This window comes from Phacochoerus africanus, chromosome 6, assembly GCF_016906955.1.
Source record: "Phacochoerus africanus isolate WHEZ1 chromosome 6, ROS_Pafr_v1, whole genome shotgun sequence".
NCBI classification, from domain to species: Eukaryota; Metazoa; Chordata; class Mammalia; order Artiodactyla; family Suidae; genus Phacochoerus; species Phacochoerus africanus.
This window is the reverse complement of record NC_062549.1, coordinates 10,496,480-10,514,470: the sequence shown is the minus strand read 5'-3', so window position 1 is coordinate 10,514,470 and position 17,991 is coordinate 10,496,480. Positions and strand designations below refer to the sequence as shown.

Here is a 17,991-nt window from a genome sequence, read left to right as displayed (position 1 = left end):
GGAAATTTGCCCTCCCAAAGTGACGGAAGCTCAGATGCCCACCCGCGGACAGAAGGTTCCAGATCTGCCACTGAGCACACACCAGGGCAGTACCCCCTCCGTCTAAACCAGACTACACACGTCTGCTTCCCACTTACAAAGACAACGTCACCCACATGGAAAACAATTTGCTGCTGTGCCCTGGTAGCTGTCCCTCACCTTAGCTTTCCCAGAAAATAATCTCCAAATGACTTGAAAAGAGGTCCTGGTACTGGGGTCTCTAAACACCCTGAACCCCATCAGCGGCTCTGGGAGACAGCGCTGAGAGGGGAGAGAGTCACGTGACTTCTCCCTGACTCCCCCTCCCCCATGGCCCCATTATTATTAGTATTAATAAATGGCAACAATAATGCCTTCTGCCCGGGTCTGGGGGTCTGATCCACGGCGGCTATTATACTGGAGGATTTTGCCAGCTGTCCTCTTATATTCCTATTAACTGGCCAAGGAGCACTGGGACCTAGGCCTTCGTTTTAGGAACTGCTCTGTTTTCTCGAGCGCCATGCAGAAAGGGAGCTCAACGTTGGTTTTCTTGCTTTCCCCTGGAAACAGCCGAGCACTTGGTTTCTTAGCAGAAAAGAGAGGAAAGAATTCCTCTTCCAGTAGAAGTGCCATAACCACATCACAGAAAAGGTATAAACCAGAGAAGGGAAAAGAAAGGCATCCATGTTCTGGTCCCCCGGCCACAACCTCTGACACGATTTGGGGGTGTATTTCCCTCTCACCTTTTCCCCAATAAACAAGTGCCTTTGCTCAGCTTCACCCAGCCTCCCTGGCCTTCCCCTTAGCAGCTACAGCAGAAATGATTCAGGTCTTTGGTTATGGTCAGAGGCTTAGGGTGTCTCCAATTTATTTTGCTATTGCCAAAAAAGCTGAGCTGAGCACCTCCGTACAACATTTTGTCCGGATTTTCTATTGTTTCCCTAAGAGAGCGTTCCCAAAGTGGGGTCACTGGGTCAAAGCTTACAAAGATCTGCATGGCTCTTGACAAAAATTGCCATGATTGCCCAGAAGGGTCGATCAAGGACCCAGCTGGCCACCAGCAAGAAAACTCGGGTGCTTTCCGGGGATGACTGGGCTCCCAGGCACCCAGGGGGGTGGGGGGAGCCAGGGCACCCGCTGGGTTTTCTCTGGAGCGAGCGCCTATGGAACATTCTGGTCTCTGCACACCAGCAGGTGTCTCTCAGTTGCCCTTCAACCTTCCCTGTCAGAGTGGCTGCTCCATAACAGGGAGGAGAACAAGTTCCAAGGTGAAATCAAACACCTTCCCTCTTGCCCCATGTAACATGACCGGTCAAGAACAAAAGATCAGGTGCCTGTTCTTTGGGTGTTAACTACCCCAGGTCCTGAGACAGAGGTCAGTTTAGCTGGAGAGAAGCACTTTCCCACGACGTTCCCAGCCATGATCCTGGGGGTGGGGGGTCCCTGGGGGAAGGGGCTGGGGGACCGTCCAAAGTCACACCTCCGGTTCTACTCTGCATGTGCCTCCAAGAGGGCGAGGGCCAGGGCGCAGTCACAAGGATGCAAATTCGTTTTTCTACACTTCCCCTGCCTTTCGCCGCTGAAATTTTGAGAAACAAGACTTGAGAAACAGACAGTTCCACGGCGGGGGGGGGGGGGGGGGGGAGGTGTTGGGAGGGCAGGGTCCTCTCCAGAGGCAGGAGGCCCTCTCAAATCTCCTCTGTGCTGGGGCACCCAACCCCAGACGGGAGATGGGCAGAAACAAGGACAGTCGTAAAAGTCTTCAATTTAGGAGCTGTTGTGATCAAAGAGATGGCTTTTATTCAAAAAAACAGTAGGGAGTTTCCGTCATGGCTCAGTGGTAAGGAACCCACTGAGGGGCCCATGAGGAACTGGGTTCGAGCCCTGGCCTCACTCAGTGGGTTAGGGATCCGGCATTGCCCCAAGCTGTGGTGTGGGTCCAGACAGGGCTCAGATCCTGTGTTGCTGCGGCTGTGGTGGAGGCCAGCAGCTGCAGCTCTGATTCGACCCCTAACCTAGGAACTTCTATATGCCGCGGGTGAGGCCTTAAAAAGACCAAAAAAAAAAAAAAAAAAAAAGAGTCAGGCCTCACTAGGCCAAGAGAGGCTGTGCCTTCCAGCCCTCTGGGTCTCCCACAAGGAGCTGGAGCCCCCAAAACTCTCTCCAGAGTTGGTCACACTCAAGCAGAAATGACTAGCCAGACACATGGAATATATGGAATGCAAGCACACACGCTCAAGGTGCCCTCAATGCACCACAATGTCCTCAAGACCCCGAGCTCGCTCATTTAACTTAGCCAAATTCAACTACATCCGAAGGGCCAAATGCTTTTTTTTCTTTTTAGGGCCGTTCCTGCAGCATATGGAGGTTCCACAGGCTAGGGGTCGAATCAGAGCTACAGTTGCCAGCCTACACCACAGCCACAGCAACACCAGATCCGAGCTGCATCTGTGACCTACACCATAGCCACAGCAATGCCAGATCCTTAACGCACTGAGCAAGGCCAGGGATCAGGGATCGAACCCTCATCCTCATGGATGCTAGCTGGATTCATTTCTGTGGCACCCCAATGGGAACTCCCCAAATGCTTTTTTTTTAATTAAGAAAAAATATTGTTTGGCCACTGAGCATGCAGAAGTTCCCAAGCCAGGGATTGAACCTGAGCCACAGCAGTGATAACGCTGGCTCCTTAACCCACTGAGCCACCAGGGAGCTCCAAATTAAGAAGACTTTAATAAAAGTGTCCTTTGCCCACTGCATTTAATTGTCCTTGTTTTATTTTCTGGATACCGTACATTGTACCTTACTGGACGCTATACACTACTGTTCATGCTTCAAAATTTACACACACGTTACTGCACCCCACCACACACACAAGCCACGCATGTGCAAGTTCCGAGTCATTTTTGCCCTGCAGCTGTGCCTGCTGTGCTGACTTCTGGGCATCACAACTGAGATGTGACTGCTATGTAAGGTTTCTTCTCCGTTGATGCTTTTGGGTCTTGAAGGATGTGTCTGTCTGTTGGGAACTAGCAGAAAATCAGTTTCGGATGAGAACAGGAAACCGGGCCTCCGAGGCTGGGGAGTGCCAGCAAGGCCACCCCATGGTGGCCTTTCTCAATAACCCACCTGCCAAGGACAGGCCCTCTGGTCACAAGAAATCCTCATTGGGCCATGAGCTGGTCCTTAGTAGGCCCTTCACCTCCCTGGCTGGGTGCTCATTCTTTCCATGAGTGGCCTAGACGACTTTGCCCGGGTGATCTGGGCACCCCACATCACCAATCCGGGCCATCTGAGCAAGGTCCCACCTGGTGTAAGAATCAGCGCTTCCCAAGTGGGAAGGTCACATTGTGTTGAGATACGGACCTCCTCAACGCTCTGGGCAAGTGGCCCTGGGGTCAGTCACCTCCAGCTCAGAGATGCTTCCTCTTTTACTGCCCATCCCCCAACCCACGCCTTACAAATTCTATTTCCTGTGGGGGCTGTGGCCTGAAAAAGACCAAAAAGGATAGGACTAGATGACCTTTAACACCTTCCCACCTTACGCCAGCTGCCCCGCCCCCAGGCACACCTGGAATTAGACACAGATGGCACATGGCCAAAAGATGCTATGCGGGCGTTCCTCTAGGTGGGTGACGGGGACCACTGCATCAGAATCACTTGAGAATGCTAGTTAAAAGGGTGGACCCTTGGAGCTCCCCTTGGGGCTCAGTGGGTTAAGGACCAACGTAGTCTCCATGAGGACCCCGGTTCAACTCCTGGCCTCGCTCAGTGGGTTAAGGATCCAGTGGTGCCCCAAGCTACAGCACAGGTTGCAGATGCAGCTCGGATCTGGTGTTGCTGTGCTGTAGGCTGGCAGCTGCAGCTCCAATTCAACACCTAGCACACTTCCTTCCTCCAGATTTTCCTCTGGGGCGGTGTGCAGGCAGAGTAATGCGGACAATGCTTGTGCCACACATCCTAACACCAAATGCGCCCAGGGGTGTATTAATAGCACGAGCCAGTTTCACAATGAATTTACCAAGAACCTCGCCACCCTAATGGGCCCGAGTCATCTATCTGCAAGAGTAATTTATAAATTCGGAACTCCCTTGGCTGATGCGTTCACAGGGTGCCGCTCGGTGGTGGTGATGGCCAAGGTGCCCATCAGAGCGAGATGCCCACTTAGAGAACCACCACTGTCTTCTAGCAGCATCCAGCAGGAGCAGCGCCTGCTCGCTGGTACACAACTCCCTTTGCAGGTTTTTCTTCTGTTTTTGTCTTTTGTCTCTTTAGGGCTGTACCTGCAGCACATGGAGCTTCCCAGGCTAGGGGTCTAATCAGAGCTGTAGCCGCTGGCCTGCACCACAGCCACAGCAACGTGGGATCCAAGCCGTGTCTGCAACCTATACCACAGCTCACAGCAATGCCAGATCCTTAACCCACTGAGCAAGGCCACGGATCGAACCCACGACCTCATGGTTCCTCGTCAGAATTATTTCTGCTGTGCCATGATGGGAACTCCTTTTTCTTTTTTGGCTTTGGAGATTATTCGAGATGCACTTGGAAGAGGTAGTAGAGAGAGGTGGGCGTTGAAGCTGGCGCAGTACTGTCAAGTCCTGCTTTTTTTTTTTTTTTTTTTTGCTTTTTAGGGCTGCACCCTCGGCATATGGAAGTTCCTGGGCTAGGGGTCGAATTGGAGTTGCAGCTGCCAGCCTACAGCAAAACGGTATCCAAGCCATGTCTATGGCCGATACCACTGCTTAAGGCAGCCTCAGATCCTTAACCCACTGAGCCAGGTCAGGGATCGAACCTGCTAGGCAGGTTTGTAACCCACTGAGCCACGACGCGAACTCCCCCAAGCCTGATTTTTACTAGCCTCTAACTGTTCTCCGTTTCCTCATCTGTAAGTTGAGGATAACACAGCCTGCCTCACAGGGTTACCGAGAACGTAACTGCAAAGGACACATGCTCAGTAAGGGAAAGTTGTTATTACAAAGGAGACCCCCAAAACCCCAATCACAAAAACCCCCAATATGACATTTACGAGCGCCTTGTGATTAGGGAGGCCTCTGTCTGGGCCACAACCGCTGCCCAAGCCCTGCTCCCGCCGCCCCTTCAGTCACCTGCCGCTCTGTCCTCTGGTGCCTGGTGACTCTCCCTACTGTCCCACAACCTTCAAACAGCACTGGAGCGCTTCTCCAATTTCTACGTGACAAGAACAGGCCTAGCGGGGCTGGGCTTGGGTGAGCCTGAGGGAACAACCCCAATCCGTCCTTCTCGAGTGGCTAGCCCTTAGGGACTCGTGGGGGTGGCAGGGGGACACTTAGCATTTATTCCTCTTGTGGCTCCATCACCAGGCCAGCGCACAGTGGGTTCTCACGGGGTACCTGTCGTTGCACAGAGGGTGGATCTGTTTCCTCCAAAGGAGCTGAGCCCTCAACAGCTATGAAGCCCTGTTCAGAAAGGTCTGTGAAATATCCCTCAGCCTCTGCTCCCTGACGGTTTGATCTGTGTGCGCCCAGGGGCTGGTCTCTGGTGCCTCCGGAGCTCAGGGCAGGACACAAAACTCGAGTTCAAGGCAGCAGAGCAGACATCTTAGGATGTTATTGCCTGAGTTTCACTTCCTCACTGTCTTCTGGATTTTACTTCAACTCTGGGTTTGAGCAAAGCTGGGGCCAGGCGGGTACACAGCCCCCACCCCCCAGGTCTACACGCTCCTCCTCTGTGCATCCCAGACCCTGAGGCTGAGTGGACGGGGGAACGCGGATTCTTGGGCCTCGGTGAGATGTCCGGCCCTACGCCAGGCAGATTCAGCCGGTTTCTGACTTCGGAGCCACAACAAAGTTGCAACACAGGCACTGCGAAGGCGGCGGGAGGTGGGCAACCTGCAGAAGGCTCCCCAGCAAGGGGATCCCATGTGAACCAGGAGGTACCGGGCCCGAAGGTACATCATTCTCTTCATGGTTCCAAGCAGAACCCAGAGGGGCCAACCCCAGCGTTCAGTTTTACACAAAGGCACGGCAGCAGTTTCAAATTATCTTACGGAAATGCCTGCCCTCCCTCCCTTCCGATCACGTCGCACTCTGAAATCAGCATGAGACACATCAGTTCCCGCCCGGAGGTGCCTTTGTCCTTGGGAAGAGGGGCCTGGGTCTTTTTGGAGTGTTTCTGCAAGGGGCTAGCCTAGCATCTGGGACACACATTATCTCACTTAGTTCTCCAAACAATCGGGAGAGGCAGGCATTATCAGCCCTGCTTCACTCGGGATGGTTCTGGCTCAGCCAGGTGCTGTGACTTGGGCGACGTCTCACAGCTACTGAGTGGTAGGACCAGGGCGCCTTCAGCGCCCCAGTCCGACAGCATTTGCTGGGTGGACGCTGGGTTTAAAGTCCAAAGAGCTCCAAGGGGGCCAGACAGAGGCGTTCCCACGAGACTCCACTAAGCAAATGAGTCCAGGATGGAATTCTCCTTCCTCAGGCTGCCCAAGCTTCTCTCCACCCTTAAGTCTCCGCAGGACTGCACTCTGTCCCCCAGACTCCTAATCAGAGGCTAAGGATTGGGGGGGAGAGGAGACTATTAGCCTCTGACGGGCTATGTGACTTCAAAGTCCTCACTTTTCCTGTGTTGGGCCTTCTTTGTCCCTGCGGGTTACAGGGCTTGGTCCCCTGTCAAAGGAAGGTCATGGTAGAGGTACCTTTGGGCCCGGGGAGGGCATCCAGCCTCCAGCATCCCCTTGGCCTCAGAGCCTTGCAGTCAGGTAGCCCCGAGGCGCTCACAGGGAGGGGCTCTGGGGGCCATGTGAAAAGCCTGGCTCCGGAGCCAGAAGACCCAGGTTCCGGCCCTGACTTTGCCTCTCGGGCAAGAACGGTTCCCTGTCTGGATGTCAGTTCCCTCGTCTGTTCGCTTAACAGCACAGGATGCCTGCAACTCTGAGCAAGAGGTTCCTGCTCTGTCCTTCCAGACCCCAGCACGTGGGCAGGCCCAGCCTGCTCGCCCTGCCTGCCGCCTTCCCTCCCTCGCCCACCCCCACCTAACTGCTCAGAGCACCCACAGGCCCTGTGGGGCACCTCCCGGGCGGTAAAGCTGGGCTCTTTTCTCCACCAACCCTTCATGCTCCCGCCACCTTCTTATCATGTCATTTGGGGCCTGTCTGCCTCTCCCTCCCCCCCACCCCGTGCTGACTAAGCCATCAGCTGCCGGGAGCCTCCGGGGTCATATTCTAATTTGCATCCTCAGTGTCAGTTGGGGTCCCAAATGAATGAGGGGAGTGGGGACCTCCAGGCACCCCCTACTCAAAGTGTGGTCCACAAGCCAGGGCATTGCGTGGGACACTGTTAGAAAGGCGGGCTCTCAGTCCACCCCAGGCCTCCGACTCAGAAGCTGCAAGGGAATCCATGAGGGATTTGGGGCACACTTCCAACTGGGAGGTGTTCCAAGATGCCCCCCAGCTCTGATGTGCCCCCTACCACACATTCTTCGCTTTGACACCTAGATGCCTCCCAACCTGCAGGCCTTAGCAGGGCTCAGGAAAACATAGCCTGTCATGAACCAAAAGACATCCACCTTAGGAACCTTCCAGAAGCCTGCCACTGACTCACAAGCAAGCTGTGAGATGAAATGTTCAGCCCCCAGGGTGATTCCTGGCATGTGCCACTGGCCCCGAGTCTCAGGGAAGCTCAGGCAGCTTCAGAACTGCGAGGCAATCCCCTCAGCTCTGGGGAGTTGGCTGCCCTTGGGCTCCCCACCCATCAGCCCCCATAAACGGATGGCTGCACAGCTGCCAACACCCAACAGCAAAGACAAACAGACCAGAGGCCCACCTGCCCCTTCCAGGCCCTGCGTCCCTGCTCAGAAAAATTCTCTTCCCTGATTTTCTACTCTTGACATTTATTCAAGCTTGGAAAGAAAAGGAACCCTTCCAAAACACGCTTTCAGTTTTTTTAATAAACCCTGCAATTCCTCTAATGGTTTTAGATTATCTTAAATATTTATAAAAATCATTCTCAGCATCGCTTCTTTAAACAAATCTCCTCGTTGCCTTCGATTATTTATGTATTTATGAACATGATGTCTCCTTCCCCTGGAGCAGATGGCAGCTAGTGAGTCTTTGGAAAGGAGGAAGAAAAAAAAAAAAAATCAATGGGACAAAACGTAAACTCAATGACTCCCCAGTTTACTCTCCTTGACAAGCTCTGGTACCGGGATCTCTCTATTCAGTGGAAGCACCACTCTGAGGCCAGTCCACTAGCGGTTTGGGAAAGCGTGGTGGCCTGAACTTGAATCTAGGAAGAAGCTGCCAACCAAGGGCTTGATCCCTCATGGGAAGCAGAGCTCTGTTAACAGAGGGACAGGATACTGGGATGGAGGCTGGGACAGAAAGAGCCCAGGCGCGGGGGAGGGGGAAAGAACTGAGATTTGCTGAGCACCTACTATGTGCCATGCACTGTGCCAGGAGGCTCCCCATACCACCTCTGCGTTGATCGTCACGGCAACCTCTGCTGGTGCCAATTTCTCACTTGAAAGGTAAGGAAGTGAGTTCCCGTCATGGCGCAGGGGAAATGAATCCGACTAGGATCCATGAGGTTGTGCATTTGCTCCCTGCCCTTGCTCAGTGGGTTAAGGATCCGGCGTTGCCGTGAGCTGTGGTGTAGGTTGCAGACGCATCTCGGATCCCGCATTGCTGTGGCTCTGGTGTGGGCTGGTGGCTACAGCTCCGATTCGACCCCTAGCCTGGGAACCTCCATATGCCTAGGGAGCGGCCCAAGAAATAGCAAAAAAAAAAAAAAAAAAAAAGTGAAGAAGGCCCAGAGAGAGAGGAAGTATCTTGCCCAGGGTCCCAGAACTGGTAAGCAGCAGAACCAGGATGGAAAGCCAGACAGTCTGGCCCCCAAACCCATACCCACGCTTCCTCTGAAGCAGAAGAGGCAAGAAGGGAAAATACAATTGCCCTTAACCTCATGCATCCTTGGCTACAAAGTATTACCTTCCTTTCAACCTGGTGAGGCCAACTGCCCCCCGTTTAAGAACATCGAAGACCAGACTCCCAAAGTTTCACCCAGGCGACAGGAACTTTGTCCATTTGAGAACCTGGGGGGAGTCAAGTCTCGGGTGAAATCTGGAAGGAGTGGACAGGAAGGTTGTGAGACGATGCGAAGGGAGTGTCACTGGCATACAAAGGGCTGACTTTATGAGAGAGAGTCCGGAGAAGAGCTTTCACCCTCAGGGACAGGTGAAAAACAGCATCAGGACGACTCTTCCTTCATCAGCGATTCCCCCCCCTTTTTTTTGTTTTTTTTTTTGTTTTTGTCTTTTTGTCTTTTGTTGTTGTAGTTGTTGTTGTTGTTGCTGTTGCTATTTCTTGGGCCGCTCCCGCGGCATATGGAGGTTCCCAGGCTAGGGGTTGAATCACAGCTATAGCCACCGGCCTACACCAGAGCCACAGCAACGCGGGATCCGAGCCGCGTCTGCAACCTACACCACAGCTCACGGCAACGCGGGATCCTTAACCCACTGAGCAAGGGCAGGGACCGAACCCACAACCTCATGGTTCCTAGTCGGATTCGTTAACCACTGCGCCACGACGGGAACTCCCCCCCCTTTTTTTTGGCCACCCCAATGGCATACAGACTTCCCAGGCCAGGGATCAGATCCAAGCCACAAAGCCATACCAAATCCTTTAGCCCACTGTGCCAGGCTGGGGATCGAACCCGTGTCCTGGGGCGACGCTGCCATTCCTGTTGTGCCACAGCAGGAACTCCCCTCAGACCTTTATCAAGTGTCCCAGAGAAGAAGAATAAAATCAGCCCCCACCCCCGACCCTCTGCGCTCAAGTTACTTCTCTCTCTCCAGAAGCTCCAATTCAAACTGAAAAGGAGAGACGGGTCTGGCACTCTCGCTTGCTCTAGGTGAGGACACAGGCCATCGTTACTGACGCTGGGGGCCTGGGCTAGGAGCATGACTCACACCAGGGCAGTGAGCAAAACAACCCCTGAGACACCATCGGGTTTTCCAAATGAGAACCATGAGGCTCTGAAAGGTGAGGAAACCCGCTGACAGGCACTCGGGCGCTAAGAGCAGAAAGTGAGGTGAGAATATGGGTCCTGCCCTCATGCTCGGAAGCCCAGGGAACTGGATGGGATGCGGCAGGCATTATTTTGCCTGGTCACAGATTGGAAAAGAAAGTTCCGAGAAGGTCATGACCTCTCTGAGGCTTCATGCCAGCATGCAGCTAAGGTGTACTGATTTTTTTTTCTTTTCCTTTTTTTTTTTTCCTTTAAGGGCTGTACCCGTGGCCTATGAAAGTTCCCAGGCTAGGGGTCAAATCAGAGCTACAGCTGCCAGCCCAGGCCACAGCCACAGCAACACTGGATCTGAGCCACATCTGTGACCTACACCACAGCTCATGGCAACGCCAGATCCTTAACCCACTGAGCGAGGCCAGGGATCAAACCCGCATCCACATGGATACTTGTCAGGCTAAAGTGTACGGATTTTAAATGATTCACTGATACAACACTGACTCCACAATGCCCACTGGAAGACGGTTTTGCTGGAGCCTGCCACGTCCCAGACCACAGAAGCCACAGGACCTCCTTCAATCAAGGAGGTGCTGAGTGTGAGGCCACAACCTCCTGGCACCGGTGTCCCTCAGGAGTGCCTCCTGTCATGAGCTCTGGGTCCTGAGCTGTCAGAGGCTGGAGTTCCACGAGGAGGACTCAGGATGCACTTGGGAGGAACCACCAGAGAACAGTTTCAAGGTCACCTACAGGCCAGTGCACTGACCTTGAGGTGGAGACAGACTGTATCTCCATAAAGAGCAAAGGGAAAACCATCACTCTTTTGTTCTTTCTGTCAAAAAAAAAAAAAAATCCACGCACTGTGTATTCAGCATATGCCAGCCAGCCTGCCAGGTGCCAGAGGAAACAAAAGCCATTCAGAAAGGAGCACAGTCCACAGGGAAAAGCGGGAGGGTCTTGTAGATGGACGACTTGAGCGAAGACCTTGAATCTGCTGAATTGGCTGAGGTTCTTGGGCCAAGTCCTGCACTTTCTCAAAGTCATAAGATGAGAATAAAAATCTCTACTTTGGAGGTACTATGGTCACTCTACATCTTAAATATGAACCAACGCCTGTTTAACTACAGCTGCCTCCCCCCCAACAGGTGCCTGCTGTTGCCTCTGAAAATAAGAGTAGCACTCAGGCTGCCCTCCAGATGTGAGGGGAGAAAAAAAAGAAAGCACAGCGAAGGATCCTAAGAGAGGTGCACACAGGCCTTTGGGAGCTGAGAAAGGAGAAGGCGGCTGTCTGTCAGAGAAAGCAAGATTACCCGAAAATCTCCCAAAGTGATGTGCAGAAACGCATAGTGGGCCTTGATCTGAAGGCCATTTCCAAGCACCCGTGTGCATGACGCCATCCCAGCCTCCTCCATCACTCACACACTCTGCCCTGCCCCAAACCTAAAGTTTAGCCAGGATGCAGACATGCAAATTACAACATGCCTCCCTGGGAAGAAAGCTCAGGCAAGCTGACCACCTCTGTAGGTGGAGCAAGGAGAAAACCCACCTCTCCCCCAGCTTCCTCAACGTTTACAGGAACCCCCCCCCCCCCCCGCCCAGCTGGCAGCCCTGGCAGCCTGCCCCAGCCAGGCATCTGGTGGTGGCAATCAAAACCATGCCTCCTTTTCATTTTCACCAAATGCAATCTTCCAAGAATTAGGAGAGGCTGGAAGTCAGAGTTTAAGCTCCTTTTCACAAGGAGTCAATGATTTTCACGAGCTAATCCTCTTCAGGAAGGAGGAAGATTACATATTTTTATATATATATATATATATATATATATATATCCCAGGTGGCATATATATTTTATATATATATATATATATATATATATATATATATATATATATATATCCCAGGTGGCAAGATGTGGCTGTCTGGGGATTGCAGAATGGATGTTACAGGGCAAGGAAACCAAAATATGGACACACCCACCCACTCATGTCTCAAAATTCACCATCCACCTAATCATTTCACAAATAGCTATGGAGAGCCTCCCAAGTGCCCAGGCCTCCCTGGGGGTGTGTGTGTGGGGGGGAGGGGGAAATGCTGAAACTAAAGGTGACTGATAATGACACTTCCCATCACTGCATCCTCTCCAGGCCAGGAAATCCACGCTCAGTTTCTACAGCCCAACTCAAAGCAACCCATTTTACACTCTGGCGCGTAAGACTCAGAGAGGGCAAGCGACTTGCCCAAGGTCACACAGCTAGTAAGTGGCAGAGCCAGGACTTAAAACATAGGTGCAAATCCACGTGACACTCCTCTGTGGGGGGGGGGGAGGGCATCTTCTTCCCGCTCAACCCCTCCCCCTCGCTGGCCCCGGTGGGGTGAGGATCAAAGATCCCACCCCCCACCCCCCTACCTCCGCCCCTGAGGCTCCGGTAAGGGAAGTCCTTGGTTCCTCTTTCCTCCCACCCCCTACACAGCTCACAGAGGTTCGAGACCCACGGTGCGTGTACGCAGCCCCAGGAAAGCCCTGCAGTTTGCAAGGGCATCCTCCCGTTAACACTGAACTTCCATCAAAAAAAAAAAAAAAAGATGATGAAAAGATAAAGGGCAAAGAGGAAATGTTCTTTAAACACAGGCGGGTGGTTGCCCCAGGAGGAAGTCTTGAAGCCAATGGAGATTTTGCTCACTCCCTCCAGTTCCTCAATTTTAAGAGACTGGCCTTGCAAGCCCCCAGTGGAACTTAGCCGGGATGGCGTAGGGGGCGCCCAGGGTGAGACCCTGCGCTTCCACCTGGCGCACAGGAGGGGTCCGAGAGGGCGCAGCCACGCTGGGCAACCACCTCCCTCCTGGCGGGGGGAGCCCCTGCGCGCTCCCCGCAGCTGGGTAGACCCGGGCGGCGGCCCCGCGGCGTGCACCCCTCGCATCCTCCCGCCCCAACCCACCCGAGCCGCATCCTCCGGGCCCCCTCCCAGGCCGGGGGGCCTTCTCCGCTGCGGCGCCCCCATCTCCAACCACAGGGCACCCCGCGCGGCCCGGATCGCACCCCCACCTCTCCCCGCACCCATCACGCGCGCGCCCCACACCCCACGCCCTCCCCGGGTGCGGATCGGCTCCCAGGGCGCGAGCGGGCGAACCGGGCGGCGGCGCCGGCGGAGCGCCAAGCACGTACCTGGCGGCCGGGGCGAGGGGCGAGCGGCGAGGGCAGAGTGGCCGCGGGCGCTGGAGCGCAGGAGCCTCGGAGCCTTGGAGCCTCGGGTGCCGCCGCCGCCGCCGCCGTTTCCGGGTTGGCGGGTCTCACGTCACCGCCACAGGTTTGCGAGCGGCCCCCGCCGCGGCGGCAGCAGCAGCAGCAGCAGCGGCCCCGGCGAGTGCCAGGCGAGAAATAACTATAAAAGGAAGAGACGCAACGAGGAGGAAGAGGAAACGCCGTTTACCTTCGAGAAGCCGAGCCGCCGGCGCTCGCACAAAAGGAGGACGCCCGCCGACGCCGCCTCCCCCCGCGCCCCGGCCCCGCCGCCGCATCGCGGGGCCCGGCGTCAGCGCGCGCAGCGCCCCGGGACCGCCCTGTGCCCGCCCCCACCCCGAAAGCCCGCGGCCGGGGCGGGGGGCGCGGGGGGCCCGGCGCCGACCCCCGGCGCCCTCCGGGGCCAGGGCGCTGTGGCCCAGGGCCGGGGTGACCTTGGGCCAGTCGCGGCAGGCAGGCGGGCGGGCTGCCGCGAGGGGTGCGCTGGGGGGCTGAGCGCCCTCCCCGCCTAGACGAGGAAACTCCAGCTCTGAGAAGCGCGGGGATGGCCCAAGGTCACAGCCCATTTGGCAGGGCTCCCGCTCCAGCTCGAGTGCCCCGGACCTTCAGGCCAGCCAGGTTCCTGGACCTGGGTCCCCTTGCCCCTCACCTGTACGTGGGGAAGGAGGTCGGATGCAGATCCCCGCCCGGCCCACCTGGCCGCGGGGGCGGTGAGAGCGTGGGCATTCAAAACATGCATTCAGCCCTAAACAGACACTCTTTGAGGGCCTACTAAGTGCCAGGGCAGGTTCAGGCCCTGGGGACACAGCTGGGAATCCAAACAAAATCCCTGCGGGGAGAGTGGTGGGGTGGGGTGATGACAAGCGATAAACAAATATGGGATGTGCCTTGCGGGGCCAAGTGCTCGGAGGAAAAATAAAGCAGGGCCGGGGAGAGAATGGGGGTGTCTGTGCTGTAAGAGGCTCGCCAAGGACTTCTAGAACGGAAATTCCCCCGCAAAATGCTCCTCACTGTGATTATAGTTTCAGGTATTATGAGACCCCCACATTTCCCCTTGTCTACAAGGGCAAAGAAAGCGTTTTTCTCCACGTGAGAAGACATCATGCCTGGGAAACCGATTCTTCTCTTCTCTGCCTTGTTCCTCGACCCCCTCCTATCACTGTCTTGAAATTCAGCCAAGTTTTTCCTAAGAATATAGACAATGTTCTGTAAAGTGTCTTTCCCTTGACCTCTAGAAGGACATCAAGAGTTGTCTCAAAAGCGTCTATTGTCTTTTTACCCTGCACCTCCACCTAGCCTGGATGTGGTGGGGAACTGGGGGACTGAGCAGTGACCCAATAATATCGAGGGCCGACGTACCTCATTATGACTCGTTTCTTAATGCGCCCCCTCTAAAGCCCTCTGCTAGGAGCTGAGATGAGAGGATTTCACCAGGACCTCCAAGGGGCTCCCGGTCCTGGGGGGAGATGGGGTGCCATGTGATTCCTTAGCTGCACGAAAGCAGCACAGATGATAGCGTGCAGAGGAGACAGGAGAAAGGGGGGGTTACTCAACTTGGAAGGGAGGGAACCAAGAGAGGACAGCAGATCAGAAAACCCTTCCTAGAAGTTTGGAGGGGCATTAGAATCACCTGGAAGCTCATTCCTACAGAGGGGAACAGATGCCTCTCCTCCCTACCCCACCCTCCAGCGGGTGGAGGGTGAACCGGGGAGGGGCGGGACAGCTGGGTCTTGAACTATGAACGTGAGGAGATGCAGGGAAAGGGTTTGGAGTCAGACACAGCTGAGCTGAGTTTAGTTGCTTTCTTGGCTGCCTACAAAGTGGGCATGAATAATTCGGAACATTTTTGAAATGCTGACCAGGTGCCAAACGCTGGGCCCGTCTAATTTAATTCTCACCACAGCCCCATGAGGCAGGTTCATCACGCTCAGTGTTTTGCAAGATACTGGAGCTGGGAGAGAGATGGAATTTGCCCAAGGTCAGACTAATTAGATAGCGGTAGAGCTGGGCATGAACCCAGATTGTCTGGCTCAAAGCCCAGCACTTAACCTCACTGTGCCTCAGTTTGCTTATCTGTGAAATGGGATTGACCTTAACCACATCATTAGGTGGGGAGAGGGGAGAACAGGTGAATGAAATAGCACATGTGTGGAACCCAGGACATTAGTAGGAGCCAGGAGAGAGCTATCGCCGTTGTAGTTATCATCACGATAATTGTTAAAGGCATGGGGGTAGGAACTTTCTGGCATGCTTGGAAACGGTTTGGTGTGATTATAACAGAGAGTTCGGGCTAGGAAGCAGGGAAGTGTAAGGTGAGGGTGTGGGCAGGGACTGGATCACACTCCCCTTGCACTCCACTGTATTCAAAGATGCCTGAGATGAGAGGTCTAACTCATATGCATGTGTCTCCACACTGGCTCTAGGGAGGCTGAGAGGATGGTTCTGCCCTCTGACCCTGGCTCATTCAGTCAGGTCCTCATGGATCCGACAAATTCAAGGAGAGGGAAAGCTAGGGATAATGCCTGGAAAAGCTCTATTTCCCTGGGGTATCAATCCTGACAACAGCAGGTAGAAGCCCCAGACTCAGTCTGTTTGGCTGTTGTCATCAAATGCACAGACTGGGTGGCTTAAACAATAAACACGGGCTTCTTAGGGTTTCAGAAGCTGGGAAGTTCAGGATCAAGGTGCTGGCAGATTTGGTGTCTGGTGGGGGCCCACGATCTGGTTCACAGGCAGCCTACATCACTGTGTCCTCACAGGACAGAAGAGGGGTCGGAGCTCTATGGGGTGCTTTTAAACAGACACTAATCCCATCTATGAAGGCTCTACCCTCAGGGACCTAATTACCTCCCAAAGGCCCCACCTTCCAATACTATCATATGAGGGACTTGGTTTCAACATAGGAATTTGGGGCAGACACATTCAATCCATAACACCCAGCACCCTAAGAAGAGCAAGGATTTTGGAGTCAGGAAGGCCTGCCTGCCATTTCCAGCTGTGCAACCCTGGGCAAGTCATTTAACTTCTGACTGCTTTCATTTCCTTGTCTGTAAAATGGGACTCATAACGTTACTTTCTGATGTTGAGAAGGCTACATGAGATAATGAATTTTCACTGCTCTATAAGCTGGACGACATCACGTACTTTTTAATTTCAATATTGGAATCCTATCTTTTTGTGAAGTCCATGCATCTTTTAAGCAAAGTAGCTCTTTCACCATATATGCAAAAGTCCTTTAAAAATATGCTTCCTGGAGTTCCCATTGTGGCTCAGCAGATTAAGAATCCAACTAGTGTCCATGAGGATTCGGGTTCAACCCCTGTCCTTGCTTAGTGGGTAAAACGATCCGGCATTGCCACCAGGTGCAGTGTAGGTTGCAGATGTGTCTCGGATCTTGTGTTGCTGTGGCTGTGGCGTAGTCCCAGCTGCAGCTCTGATTTGACCCCTAGCCTAGGAAGTTCCATATGCCACAGGTGCGGCCGTAAAGAGAAAAAAAAATTGTAAATATGTTTCCCTGGAGTTCCTTGGTGGCTCAACGGGTTAAGGACCTGGCACTGTCACTGTGGTGGCATCAGTTCTATCCCTGCCTCCAGGAACTTCTGAATGCCAAGGGCACAGCCAAAAAAATGTGTGTGTGTGTTTTCCTGCTGAGCATGTGCCTTTTCCCCAGAGCGAATGCTATTTCCTGTAGGAGGTAACAGAAGGTAGAAGTCCAGAGACACAGGGCGTCTGTTTTTGTCCTGCTGCTTAGGATTTTGCACTTAAGCAGATACCAAATTCAAGCCGGGAAAAAGCAAATTCAGTGATAGTCTACTCACCTGGTCATCGGCATCCCTCGACCTCCGGTCACCCAGAACCAACAGACTTAAGGGAGGACACTCAAAACTGGAGCCCTCTAGAGGTTCTCATCCTGGAAGGGTTTGAGGCCGCTTGGAAGGGAGCTTGCAGGTGGCTCAGGCAGCCCCTTCAGGCTGGAGAAGCCGGCTCAGGGGTGTGGAGAGAGCTACCTTCAGGCTGGAGCGGGCATCCTAACCCGGGCATGCAGAACCAGGGCTAGTGAGTGATGGTTTCCAGGGGCCAGGAGGAGGAGCGAATGGGGCTAACTTAATCGATAGGCTTCTTTAGGGGTGAGGAAAATCTGGAACTAAACAAGGTGGCGGTTGCGCCCCACAGTGAATGTACTACATGCCGCTGAATTGTTCACTTTAAAATGGATAACTATATATTGTATGTCAACTATATCTCAGTTAAAAAATAAAAAATCAGAACAGTTAACTACAGGTTATCAGAATTTCACCTGCCTTAAAAAAAAAATAGGGGGGAAGAGTTCCTGTCATGGGTCAGTGGTTAATGAACCCGACTAGTTTTCATGAGGACGCAGGTTTGATCCCTGGCCTCGCTCGGTGGGGTTGCCATGAGCTGTGGTGTAGGTCACAGACAGGGATAGGATCCCGCCTTGCTGTGGCTGTGGTATAGGCTGGCAGCTACAGCTCTGATTAGACCCCTAGCCTGGGAACTTCCATATGCCATGGGTGCAGCCCTAAAAAGACAAAAGACCATAAAATAAAACAAAACGAAAACCCCACAAATGAACCCGAATGTCAGAATCAGGGCAAAGGGGCGCCGTAACTTCTTGTGAGCATCCAGTTTACATAAGGGATGCTTTAACAATTGAAAGTCAAAGGAACGAGTATGGAATAATGTGGCGGAGTATTGATGTTTCTGCTAAACCTTAATTTG

General features: G+C 53.7%; 1 protein-coding gene across 3 annotated transcripts in view; it reads right to left on the bottom strand.

Moving 5' to 3' along the window:
- The window catches only part of CYRIB (CYFIP related Rac1 interactor B), a 165,039-nt gene extending 151,655 nt beyond the window's left edge, over positions 1-13,384 (bottom strand). For 2 of the 3 annotated variants that reach the window (XM_047783244.1, XM_047783243.1), the window contains exon 1: positions 13,177-13,384. The gene's annotated coding sequence lies outside the window, so the exon portion shown is untranslated. The remainder of the gene's footprint in view (positions 1-13,176) is intronic. The other variant, XM_047783251.1, reaches the window with a different exon arrangement.
- Between the last annotated feature and the right edge of the window lie 4,607 nt (positions 13,385-17,991).